The sequence below is a fragment of the Arachis hypogaea genome, chromosome 20 (genome assembly GCF_003086295.3).
Source record: "Arachis hypogaea cultivar Tifrunner chromosome 20, arahy.Tifrunner.gnm2.J5K5, whole genome shotgun sequence".
NCBI lineage: Eukaryota > Viridiplantae > Streptophyta > Magnoliopsida > Fabales > Fabaceae > Arachis > Arachis hypogaea.
Genome location: NC_092055.1, coordinates 36,961,128 through 36,974,443, shown reverse-complemented (window position 1 = coordinate 36,974,443; position 13,316 = coordinate 36,961,128).

The following is a 13,316-nucleotide window of genomic DNA, read 5'->3' as shown; positions in this document are numbered from 1 at the left end:
TGGCAGAAGTTGGTAGAAATACTGTTGGTAACGTAGCGGAATTGTTTTTGGGAGGTCAGGAGGTCTAATGAGGCTGCTCTGGCGGATATCTCGTCGCTCCAGGTGTCAGTGCGGATAGCAGAAGCAGATATTGGAGTTGAAGCAGAGAGGGTCACGACAGTTGCTGCATTGCCGGAGGAGTTAGCTAAGCTGGGCTTCTTCACATTGATCTACGGTTTTCAGACATGAAGAATGTAACAACCCCGGTTTTCGAGAACGCGAGATCTTTTCTGAAAGTACAGATTTCTCCGGAAGATCGGTAAGGGGAAAACCTTTGATATATCATCAAGTATCTCAATCCTCATTGTCATTATGTCATCTTTAAGCTAGAACCTTTTCCGAGGCAACCTCGATAACGCAGTCACGAAGAACCTAGTTTTTGAACCGTATCGGTTAGGAGTTTTGATTCAGTTTTTTCGTAAATAGTCTCAGTTTGACAAACCAGACTCGATTCATGAGAGAAGAGAGATAATAGGATAATATTATCATTATATTAGTATTAGAAGCTTCTTGAATGATATTATAAGGTTACCTGGTCAGTTTTAGTTAAAAATAGAAAATCGGTTTAACCGGGTTCACAGTTTACTGGTGCAGCTTAGCACCAGCACTCTCTGATGACTTTAGCAATGCTAAGGCCTCATTATACATGTTTTACTCTCATAATAAATATGTTACTAGTGTCATTTATGCTAGTAGCTCAGAAAATAATTTTTAGAGATGTTTTTACAAGTGTTCCAATACATCTAGTTTTAGTAGTTACACACCTGAGATATTTTAATATTATTTTAATCCACCTCCAAGCCAACCAATCACAACTCACCCTACACCCCCCAAAACCCCCAAAGCTGGCTCATTTTCACTTTGTGGCCGAAAATAGGAAGAGAGAAAAAGAGAGAAAAGTTCTTAGTTCCAAATCTTCAAAGCTTGATTTATGCTGAACTAAAACTCAAATCAAAATTCTAATCTGACCAAAATGATCCTCTCTTCTTTCTCTACATGATCATATGAATTATCAAGGTTGGAATCAAGGTGAGTTGGCTGCACCATCTCTCTTTTGATTCGGTTTCAAGGAAACATGCTTAAAGATGTGTTTTCTTGATGTTCTTCCTTAAGAATCATGCTTAACTTGACTTGAGGGCCAAGAAACGTGACTTTTCAGCAAGTCTGAGGTTAGAAATCACTTCCTAACTTGCTGAGTGAGATTTGGTTAGTTGAGGGTTTTTGGATTTAAAGTTGTTCTTGATGTGATTTAGGAGGAAAAAGTGCTTAAGGACCACCTGAAAGTCTAACTGAATTAGGAGCAGCAAAACCAGGTAGGGTGTAACAAAATTAATCTTGATTATTTGTGTTTGAATTGTGTGAATGTTGTATGCTTTGGCTGTGCTAAAAATTGGTTACATATATGATTGATTCTTGGTGAAATTTTGGTGAAATTTTGATGAAATTTGATGAAATTCAAGCTTTAAAGTTCATGTTCTTGGGGCAGCTGGAAAAATGAAACCCTAGGCTTAAATTGAGGTTCAATTTGTGTTGAAATCATGTAGAAAAGATGGAGTTTTAGTGGCTGCTAATTTATTATGAATTATAGTAAAAATCGGTTGCTGAAAAGACTGAAAAACGGGTAAAAACAGAGAAAGAATCTGAAGAATTTATGAAGAACATGAAGAACACTTTGAGTGTGATGAAGAACAATGAAGAACAGACTTTAGATCCTTAAAAGGGCAAGGAAGTAAAAATTTTGGTGTTTAAGGGGTTATTTAGTAATTTCTGAAAGTTAGGGTGGTAAAAGTAGAAATATTAAAAGTTACGGGTGATAAAAAGTGAATTTTAAAGGTTAAAAGTAAAAGGTAAGTTAATTTTCAAAAATTAATGATAAAATAATAAATAATAATAAAATATTAAATAATAATATTTAATTAAAAATAATATTATAATAAAAATAATAAAATAATACGGAAAATGCAGTTTTCTGTAAAAGCTTTAGAAAGACAACTTTAAGCGCAGAATCTCATATTTACCTTCATAAAATACTTAGGGAGTGGTAAGAATATATTAGTGAGGCAAAGATAAATAAAAGATAAAAAGTTGAAGAAAAGATAAAAATCGAAGAAAAAGTCTGTAAAATTTTAATGACAGAAAAACAGACAGAGACTAGCGAACAAACTAGGGCAACATAGTTAGTTCTTGAGTTGCGACTAGGGTTAGGTACTATATGAAAAGTTAAACTGTTTTAATATAGACTTAATGAACCTATACTTGGGACAGGCTAACTATTCATATCGAGATTTACATAAGCTTTAAGTACACATGTTAAACAGAGAAGTCAAAGCAGAGTAAAGAGATTAAGAGCAGAGGACTTATTGAAAAGTTAATTGTTGCTTGAGGCAACCCAAGAGATATTGTTTGCTTATTTGTTGCTTAATGCAACCCAAGAGATAATGTTTATTATCTGTTGCTTAAAGCAACCCAAGAGCTTCTGCAGGGAAACTAGGATACCTACAGCAATTTTCCGTTCTCAAGAGTATATTTCCTGCGAGTAGAAAGCAAAGGCTGTCTCAATAGAGCTGCTAATAATTATATGCGCATTTTTTTGAACGGAAGATCATATCCAGGAAATCGTGAACTCGTGACCAGATAAATGTTGGGAATGCAGGTGCTAACCGACACATGAGCTCATGACCTATACTAGGACTAGACATGCATCATTCTTGTCTGCGCATCATTCTCTGTTGCATTCCTACTTGTGTGTGATCTATTTCTTTATGTTTGTTTGCTCGAGTGCTATGTCTGTGCTTTATCTTCTTGTATTCTTCTGCTTATGTTATGTTCTTTATTTTTCTATCTATTTTTAACTTCTGTTTACTACTTTACTGTATTCTATTATCCATCTGCTAATTGAAAATGAATAAATGAATGTAACTAACAACCCTGACCCTACTAAGAACTCCCCAGTTCTTACCCCTTCTCTCCCTTCCTCCCCCTCAGATGGAGACGGGCGTGATCTTCTATGAGTTCGAGGACTCTTACGTCTACGAGGATCCGGTACATCACAGTTACTTCATTATGAGTTTGGAGCCTCGTATTAGACGATATGCGTTACCTAATCGAGCTTTTCAACATCCTCTGTCTAGCCCGCATTTTGACCCCGATGCTCCTTACGACTTTCCCTTATCCTGGTTACATCCTGACGCACCTGGACATCCTTTTCCTGATGATCCCGAACCCCCTATACCAGCTCAACCTTTGAATAAGGCGGTACTGATGAGAGAATTTTTGTGTGGTCTAGAAATTTGCGGATAAATCCTCGTTGCAAGTATAGTTTCTAAACCTTCAAAAGTTCTTTCATACAAATGTTTTGGTTGTCACAAGTAACAAACCCCTAAGTAAATTGATAACCGAAGTATTCAAACCTCAGGTCGTCTTCTCAAGGAACTACAGGGAAGTATGTTCTTATTATTGGTTATGGATGTTGTAAATTGGGGTTTTGAGAATGAGGAGCGAATGGTTTAATTAGCAAATAAAGTAAATGAAAAACAAGCAATTTAAATGGCAAGTAAATTAAATAAATGACTGTAAATAAACTTTTGGCAAGGTATGAGAAATTAGAGGTCCTATCCTAGTTATCCTTATCAATGATGATGAGAATTGAATCTTAATTCCACTTTGTTAACCTTTACTAAGATAAAGGAAGGTCAAGGGATTAATTGGTTTGATCTTCGAATCCTATTTATTTCCTAAGAAAAGATTGGGATTATTGAAGTTCAATTTAATTAACAAAAATAACAATTATCAATCATGTTTGAGTTTGATAACTCCTGAATTACTGATTTCTTAACCAAGACCAAAAGGGAGGAAAGTAAATCTACTGGAATAAAAATGTCTTCAGATGGGAATAACAATAATGTAAATAAAAGAGATCAATAATAAACTGAAATACCTCAAATAACATTAATTCAAAGAGTAATCTGTAACATAGAAGAATTCATAAATTAAATTGAGAAAATAATGAAAAGGAATATTGAACTTGATAAAGAGATAATCCTGAAAGCGAATAAAATCCTAATTCTAAATCCTAATCCTAAAGAGAGGAGAGAGAGGAGAGAACCTCTCTCTAAACTAAATCTAAATCATGAAAACTAACTAAAAGTGGAGACTCTCCCTGAATGGATGCATTCTCCCACTTCATAACCTCTGGTCTATGCCTTCTGGACTTGAATTTGGGCCAAAAAGGGCTTCAGAATTCGCTATGAGCGTTTTCTGCAATTTCTGGTGCGTGGCCTCTGTCACGCGTCCGCGTGGATCACGCGGTCGCGTCATTCGGAGTTTTCCTTGGCACGCGGTCGCGTTAGTCATGCGACCGCGTCATATGTGTTTTGCTCGAGGCGCGCGATAGCGTCAGTCACGCGTTCGCATCGTGCTCTCTTCACACTGGCATGCGGCCGCATCGTCCATGCGATCGCGTGGCTGCCAGTTTCTTCACAAACTCCGTTTTATGCTTTCCTTCCAATTTTGTATGTTTCCTTTCCATCCTTTAAGTCATTCCTGCCTTAGAAGATCTGAAACTACTCAACACACTAATCACGGCATCAAATGGAAATAAAGGGTAATCAAAATAATTATTTTTAAGCATAGGAAACATGTTTTTCACATACATCACATAATAGGGAAGGGAAAGTAAAACCATGCAATTAATATGAATAAGTGGGTGAAGGATTGAATAAATCACTCAAACTAAGCATAAAATATATCATAAAATATGGGTTTATCAACCTCCCCACACTTAAACAATAGCATGTCCTCATGCTAAGTCCAAGAGTAATGTTAGGTTAAAATGGTGGAATGCCATGCAATGCAATCTAATCTAAATGCAACTACCTAGATGCATCATGCAACTCTTAATTTTTTATTCACTTGTATATAAAGCTTGCATGTAGTTGAATTATTTCACATTCTCAAGGAGTCATAAATATATATATATATATATATATATATATATATATAGCCAAACCTTAGATAGTGATAAAGTGCCTTTACAATTGAGATGGGAGAGAAAAATATTTTATAAACTTGCAAGACAATTTATACTTTAAGCAGAGATATATGTTAATGAGCTATTGAACCCTCACTGGATTTTGTGTTTACTCTCTAGTCACTCAGTGTTTATTGGGTTAATCACTCTATTCTTCTTTTTATTCTTACTTTCTATAACTTTGTTCTTCATCTAACCAATCAACAATTATAGAATATAGACATACCAAAAAAATTATGAGGTCTTTAGTTAAGGTTGTAATGGGGTCAAGGTAAAGGTAAGGGTATATGTATAAGGCTAAGTGAGCTAATTAAGCGAATCCTTGATTAGTCTAAGATCTCACCTAACATACATACTTTGTAAAGTAAAGCTTCTTTACCCAATTTTCCCACTTTTTCCCACTTATGATGTTACATGCTCATGTTTCAATATTTATTATTTATCCCATGTGCATTGCTTTATTTCACATTTGGGGAATTCTTTTGTGTCCCCTTTATTCAACTACTAAAAAATGACATTTTTTTTATGCACATGGTCATTCAATTATTTGGATTTCACATGAGCATGATTTCCAAAACTTTTATTTTGAACTATTTTATTCTTTTCAACTTTTCTACCTTTTTGTTTTTTTTTTATCATCCATGTTCCCAATAGGTTTCCCACATGTAAACCATACATACTTCCTATCTTAAGCTAACCAAGGATTCAACTTGGAATTTTTTTATTTTATTTTTCTGCTTAAGGCTAGTAATGTGGTTTATAGAATAAGAGGGGATTTAAAGGCTCAAGGGGGCTAACAAGGGTGATGTAAAGGGTAGGCTATTTTGGGATAAGTGAGCTAAAATTAAATAATGGCCTCAATCACTCTCTTGGTATGTATTTCTATTCTATAATCGGACATATAGATTAAAACAAAATAAAGAACATCAGAATAAATAAGAAGGGCAAAACACACAGGAATAAAAATTATGGTTTGAATGTAACCATACAATTAAGCTCAAAACTCGCAGGCTGTGTGTTCTCTAGCTCAAAAATTATTTATCAGTTATGTATGTCATGCAGGTTTAGTTAAAAATTTCCATTATTCTCAATGTAAAATTTATATTGAATGGCTTTAAAGTTTGTGTTTCTCCTTGATGAAATGTTGTTAACTAACTAACATGTAATGCTATATACACAAGGTGTGGGTTGTTTCTATTATGTTCAAGTCTCTAGTTTACTTCCTTTTTATATTTTCAAATTAAACTAAGCTATCTTATGCTAAAAAGGGTAAACTATACTAATCAATCCACAATTTCTATAACTAATAAGTTAGAATTGCAACTAAACTAAATGGCTAAAATATGAACTAAAAATGCGAAATGCAGAAAATAGAGTAAATATATATAAAAATAGCAATGTATAAGTACTGAGAAAATAAAAATAAAAATAAAAATACAGAAAAATAGCAAAATAAAATAAAAGAGTCTGTAGTGGTTCACCAAAAAAATACGCCAGAGATGGCGACCTCCCCACACTTAAAATGAAGCATCATCCCTGATGCTCACTCAAGCAAGGTGTGAAAGGGGTGTCATCACTGGAAGGACGGGTAGCTGGAGTCTCTGTGGTGGTGGTCTGAAGATCTGCCTGCTGCAGAGGAGGTGCTGACTGGATAGGGATCTCGGGGTCTACAGCCTGAATCTGAGGCGGAGCCTCCTGATGTGATACAGCCTGCTCTGTGCCTACCTGTGCAGCCTCGCTCTGTGGATGGGTCTCTGCCTCATGATCATCCGCCTCCTCCTCAGATGCTTCGGATGGTGTGTCAGGCTCGGAGGAGATGTCGCCAGATCGTATCATCAGCTTCAGGTGTTCATAGCGTCGCTTGTTGTGATGCTCCATCTGGTCAAGCCGTCAAAACAGGCAATGCACTAGATGATAGACGGGCTCTGGGGCAGGTGGAGGTGCAGTGGTGGTGGCAGGGGTAGCTGTGGAAAAAGAGGAGCCGGCAGATGGTGTGGCTGTCTCAGCAGTAGCAGTGAGGAATGGAGGTCTGTAGCCCAAAGACAGAAAGTTCCTGCTGTGAGGGATAATCCTCTTGCATTCTGCAGCAGGTGGCTTTTCATCAGCATCCTCCCAAGGCACGTCAGCTCGACGGCCTAGCTGTGTAATCAGATAAGAAAAGGGAAGAGTGCCTCGGACATGGACCCTGGCCATATAGTACCGGATAAAGCATGGCAGGTACAGGTCCTTACCCTCCATCACACACCATAGGAGGGTGATCATAGCGGCTGGTATCTCAGTCTCGTGAGTACTCGGCATAATGAAGTTACTAAGTATCTGATACCATAGCCGAGCCTCATCATTCAAGTAAATCCGCTTGATTCCTTTTGGCATGGTGGTGTTCTGACCCATAATCCAAGGAATGGTCGGGTCAAGGGCTATTCTGGCCTTGACTGCATCCCAATCAAACTTCATGAAGCGCATGTCTTCCTCAGCTTTTTGATAACCATCCAGCTAATCAGATTTAGGCAGAAGCTTCAGAACATCTTCAATGGCTTCTTCAGTGACCAGAATCTGCTTCCCTCTTAAGTTCACTGCATCTAGGGAAGTCTTGAAGTAATTGCAGTAGAATTTCCTTACCCAAGATGCATTCACCTCAGTCAGGTTTCTTTCCAGGAAGAACCAGCCTCTTTGTTTGATCTGATCAGAGGTGTATTGCTGGAGTTCTTCTGGGATCTTCAGAGTCCTCTCCAGGTATAGGTTCCTAGAGGTTGCAAACACCAGATACTTCAGCTCACAGTATCGGTTTGCAAACTTTACGGGATCAGTAGCAGGGAGTAGCTGGTCAGCCTTCTCCTGCGGGGTAAAGTTTTTCTCCCGCCAGGAGTCATCGTGCATGATGTCCATGATGGACATAGCGGATTCTCCTCTTTTACATTTGCCAGTAGTAGCCTTTGCTTTTCCTTTTCTTTGGCTGGCAGACATCCTGAAAAATAGAAAACTAGGATATAATAAAAACAGGAAAACAAGTAGGCAAATAGTCAAAAGAAACACAAAGTGGCAAAGGAGCAATAGGATAAGGAAAATGAGTTAAGTAAATATGCATTAAGGATTGTATAGGAGTTAAAAGTCTAAAAAGAAGAATTCACAATCCAAAATGTAATGGAAGTCAAGTTAATTAGGAAAATTAACATTATGCCTTGGTTAGAAGGTTAAAAGAAAGTGAAAAAAAACCAGAAGAAATTGTTTTTGAAAGGGTAGGTTTGGTTAGAATTGAAAAAGAGTTTAAGAAGTTAAAATTAGTGAGTTAGTAAAAAGTGGGTTAATGTAAGTGGCATAATGATAAGTTTCTAAGTAACAAGCATTCACAAGTAAAGGCTACAGGTAACTCATAACCAAACAAGGAAATTAGGTTGATGATGATTCAGATAGATATAGAAATAGCAAAAATTAGAATCTAAACATCAAAAATGCAGATTATGAACCAGGAAATCAAAGAGAATGAGAAAGCTTGCCTTGGTATTCATGAATTGATTTGGTTAAATCTAAGAAAAGCACAGTTGAAAATGCCAAGACCAAGACATGAATGGAAATATTTTATAGAAATTTGGGCAGCATTCCGACTAAAATTGGATTGTCCCAGAAAATAAACAGCACAGAAAAGCTGCAAGTAAATAGTATGAATAAGAAAGAGCATAGCAGCATGAATTTGAAAAGCAGCATATGAACATCACTAACTTCACAACAACAGCAAAATTGCAAATTGATAAAATAAGAAACACGAACAGTGCAATTAAACAGGCCTAAATCCACTAACCACATCCTAGGCTACCTAACAGCCTAGAATCCACTACAACATGCATATCTAACTAGCCTAAATATGAACATAAACAGAAAAATATAAATTAACTACGAATGGAGAGAAGGGTGGCGTTCATTGGAACCTGGTAGGCGAATTAAGGAGAGTGGGGCAGAGAGGTGGCTGGGAGATGGTGGCGGTGGTGTCGGGCGCGACGGAGGAGGGTGGCGCGGCGGCGGTGGCTGCTGTTTGGAGGAAGGGAGGGAAAAGTAGGGGTAATGGGGTGATGAGCGGATAATTTATACGCTTTTTGGCATTGTTTTTAGTATGTTTTTAGTAGGATCTAGTTACTTTTAGGGATGTTTTCATTAGTTTTTATGTTAAATTCACATTTCTGGACTTTACTATGAGTTTGTGTGTTTTTCTGTAATTTCAGGTATTTTCTGGCTGAAATTGAGGGACTTGAGCAAAAATCAGATTCAGAGGTTGAAGAAGGACTGCTGATGCTGTTGGATTCTGACCTCCCTGCATTCAAAATAGATTTTTTGGAGCTACAGAACTCGAAATGGCGCGCTTCCAATTGCGTTAAAAAGTAGACATCCAGGGCTTTTCAGAAATATATAATAGTCCCTACTTTAGCTAAGAATAGATGACGTAAAATGGCGTTCAACGCCAGCTTTCTACCCAAATCTGGCGTCCAGCGCCAGAAAAGGATCTAAAACCAGAGTTGAACGCCAGAAATGGATCAAAACCTGGCGTTCAACTCCACAAATGGCCTCTGCACGTGCAACACTCAAGCTCAGCCCAAACACACACCAAGTGGGCCCAGGAAGTGGATTTATGCATCAATTACTTACTCATGTAAACCCTAGTAGCTAGTTTATTATAAATAGGACCTCTTACTATTGTATTAGACATCTTTGGTCTCAGTTTTAATCCATTGTTCATCCTAGAAGACTATTGATAATGTTTTAGAGGGCTGGCCATCTCAGCCATGCCTGGACCTTCACTTATGTATTTTCACGGTAGAGTTTCTACACTCCATAGATTAAGGTGTGGAGCTCTGCTGTTCCTCAAAGATTAATGCAAAGTACTACTGTTTTCTATTCAATTCATCTTATTTCACTTCTAAGATATCCATTCGCACCCAAGAACGTGATGAAGGTGATGATTATGTGTGACGCTCATCACCATTCTCCCCTATGAACACGTGTCTGACAAACACTTCCGTTCTACATGAAATAAGCTAGAGTAAATATCTCTTAGATCTCCTAACTAGAATCTTCGTGGCGTAAGCTAGAATGATGGCGGAATTCAAGAGAATCCGGAAAGTCTAAACCTTGTCTGTGGTATTCCGAGTAGGATTCAATGATTGAATGACTGTGACGAGCTTCAAACTCGCGAGTGCTGGGCGTTAGTGACAGACGCAAAAGGAGGGTGAATCCTATTCCAGCATGATCGAGAACCGACAGATGAATAGCCGTGCCGTGACAGGGTGCGTGAGCATATTATTCACTGAGAGGAGGGGATGTAGCCACTAACAACGGTGATGCCCTTGCATAAAGCCAGCCATGGAAAGGAGTAAGACTGATTGGATGAAGATAGCACGAAAGCAGAGGTTCAGAGGAACGAAAGCACCTCCATTTGCTTATCTGAAATTCCTACCAATGAATTACATAAGTATCTCTATCCCTATTTTATTATATCATATTCGAAAACACCATTATCACTTTATATCTGCCTGACTGAGATTTACAAGGTGACCATAGCTTGCTTCATACCAACAATCTCCGTGGGATTCGACCCTTACTCACGTAAGGTATTACTTGGATGACCCAGTGCACTTGCTGGTTAGTTGTATCGAAGTTGTGAACCATGGTATTGGCACCATGTTATTGGCGCCATTGCCAGGGAAAGAAAGAGACATGAATTTTACATAATTACAGTGTAATCACGATTACGCGTACCAAGTTGCTCACGTTGCCAGGGATTGTTCGAGCCTGGACATCACAATTTTGTGCACCAAGTTCTTGGCGCCGTTGCCGGGGATTGTTTGAGTTTGGACAACTGACGGTTCATCCTGTTGCTCAGATTAGGTAATTTTATTTTTATTTTATTTTCAAAAATTTTTCAAAAATATTTCTAAAATTTTCTCATCTGTTTTCGAAAAAAAATAATAAAAAAATGTTTTCAAAAATTTATTCAAAATTTTTAAAGAATGAATTCTAGTGTTTCATGAAGCATGTGAAGCCTGGCTGGCTGTAAAGCCATGTCTAAATTCTTTTGGACTGAGGCTTCCAACCATCAGCTCTTATATGACTATAGGGTATGTCAGGCATGTCATGTCTGAATTACATGCTAAAGCTTGGCTGGCCATTGGCCATGTCTAGTGTTTTGGACCGGAGCTTTCATTGAAAGTTTGGCTGGCTAGTGAGCCATGTCTAATTCCTAGACTGAAGCTTTAGACTAAGAATGCAAGATTCCTGGAATTCATGTTAAAAATTTTGGAATCCTTATTTTTTCCTTCTCATATAATTTTCGAAAAAAAAAATCCAAAAAAATTTAAAAAAATCATAAAAATCAAAAATATTTTTTGTGTAGCTTGTTTGAGTCTTGTGTCATGTTATAAGTTTGGTGTCAATTGCATGTGCATCTTGCATTTTTCGAAAATTCATGCATTCATAGTGTTCTTCATGATCTTCAAGTTGTTCTTGGTAAGTCTTCTTGTTTGATCTTTGCATTTGCATGTTTTGTGTCTTTTCTTGTTTTACATGTGCATTTTTCGTTTCTTAGAGTCTAAACATGAAAGATTTCTAAGTTTGGTGTCTTACATGTTTTCTTTGCATCAAAAATTTTTCAAAAATATGTTCTTGATGTTCATCTTGACATTCAAAGTGTTCTTGGTGTTCATCTTGACATTCATATCATTCATGCATGCATTCATTGTTTTGATTCAAAATTTTCATACATTGAGTCTTTTTGTTGTTTTTCTCTCTCATCATAAAAATTCAAAAATAAAAAAAAAAATATCTTTCCCTTTCTCTCTCATCAAATTCGAAAATTTGAGTTGACTTTTTCAAAATTTTTAAAAAATCAAGTTGTTTCTTATGAGTCAAATCAAATTTTCAATTTGAAAATCTTATCTTTTTCAAAATCTTTTTCAAAAATCAAATCTTTTTCAAAATTCTTAGTTATTTTCGAAAATTCCAAAAATATTTTTCAAAAATATTTTTCTTATTTTTATACCAAATTTTCGAAAATAACAATAACAATTAATGTTTTGATTCAAAAATTTGAAGTTTGTTACTTGCTTGTTAAGAAAGATTCAAACTTTAAGTTCTAGAATCATATCTTGTGATTTCTTATGAATCAAGTCATTAATTGAGATTTTAAAAATCAAATCTTTTTCAAAAACTAATTTCTATCATATATTTTCAAAAATATCTTCTTACCTTATCTTTTTCAAAAATATCTTTTCTAACTTCCTAACTTCTTATCTTTTCAAAATTTGTTTCAACTAACTAACTAACTTTTTGTTTCTTAAACTTTTTTAAAACTACCTAACTAACTCTCTCTCTCTAATTTTCGAAAATATCTTCCCTCTTTTTCAAAATTTCTTTCTAATTAACTAATTATTTTTATTTTTTATTTTTGATTTCAAAAAATTTTCGAAAATTACTAACATTTTTCAAAAACCATTTTCGAAAATCACTAACTCATTTTCGAAAATTCTCCCTCTCCCATCTCATTCTATTTATTCATTCATATCCTAACATCTCATCTCACATATCTAGCCTCCTCACAGTTGTGCTTCTTCCATTATATTACATTCTTTGTCTCCCCCTCTTCTTCTACTCACACAGGGATCCATATACTGTGGTATAAATGATCTCTATTATTATTAATATTATTTTTCTATGCCTTCTTCTTTGTCATAAGAGTAGGAGCAAGGATAAGAACATTCTTGTGGAAGAAGATCCAGAACCTGAAAGGACTCTGAAGAAAAAATTAAGAGAAGCTAAAATACAACAATCCAGAGATAACCTTTCAGAAATTTTCGAACAGGCAGAGGAGATGGCAGCCGAAAATAATAATAATGTAAGGAAGATGCTTGGTGACTTTACTGCACCTAATTCCAGTCTACATGGAAGAAGCATCTCCATTCCTGCCATTGGAGCAAACAACTTTGAGCTGAAACCTCAATAAGTTTCTCTGATGCAGCAGAACTGCAAGTTTCATGGACTTCCATCTGAAGATCCTTTTCAGTTCTTAACTGAATTCTTGCAGATATGTGATACTGTTAAGACTAATGGAGTAGATCCTGAAGTCTACAGGCTCATGCTTTTCCCTTTTGCTGTAAGAGACAGAGCTAGATTATGGTTGGATTCTCAACCCAAAGACAGCCTGAACTCTTGGGATAAGCTGGTCACGGCTTTCTTAGCCAAGTACTTTCCTCCTCAAAAGCTGAGC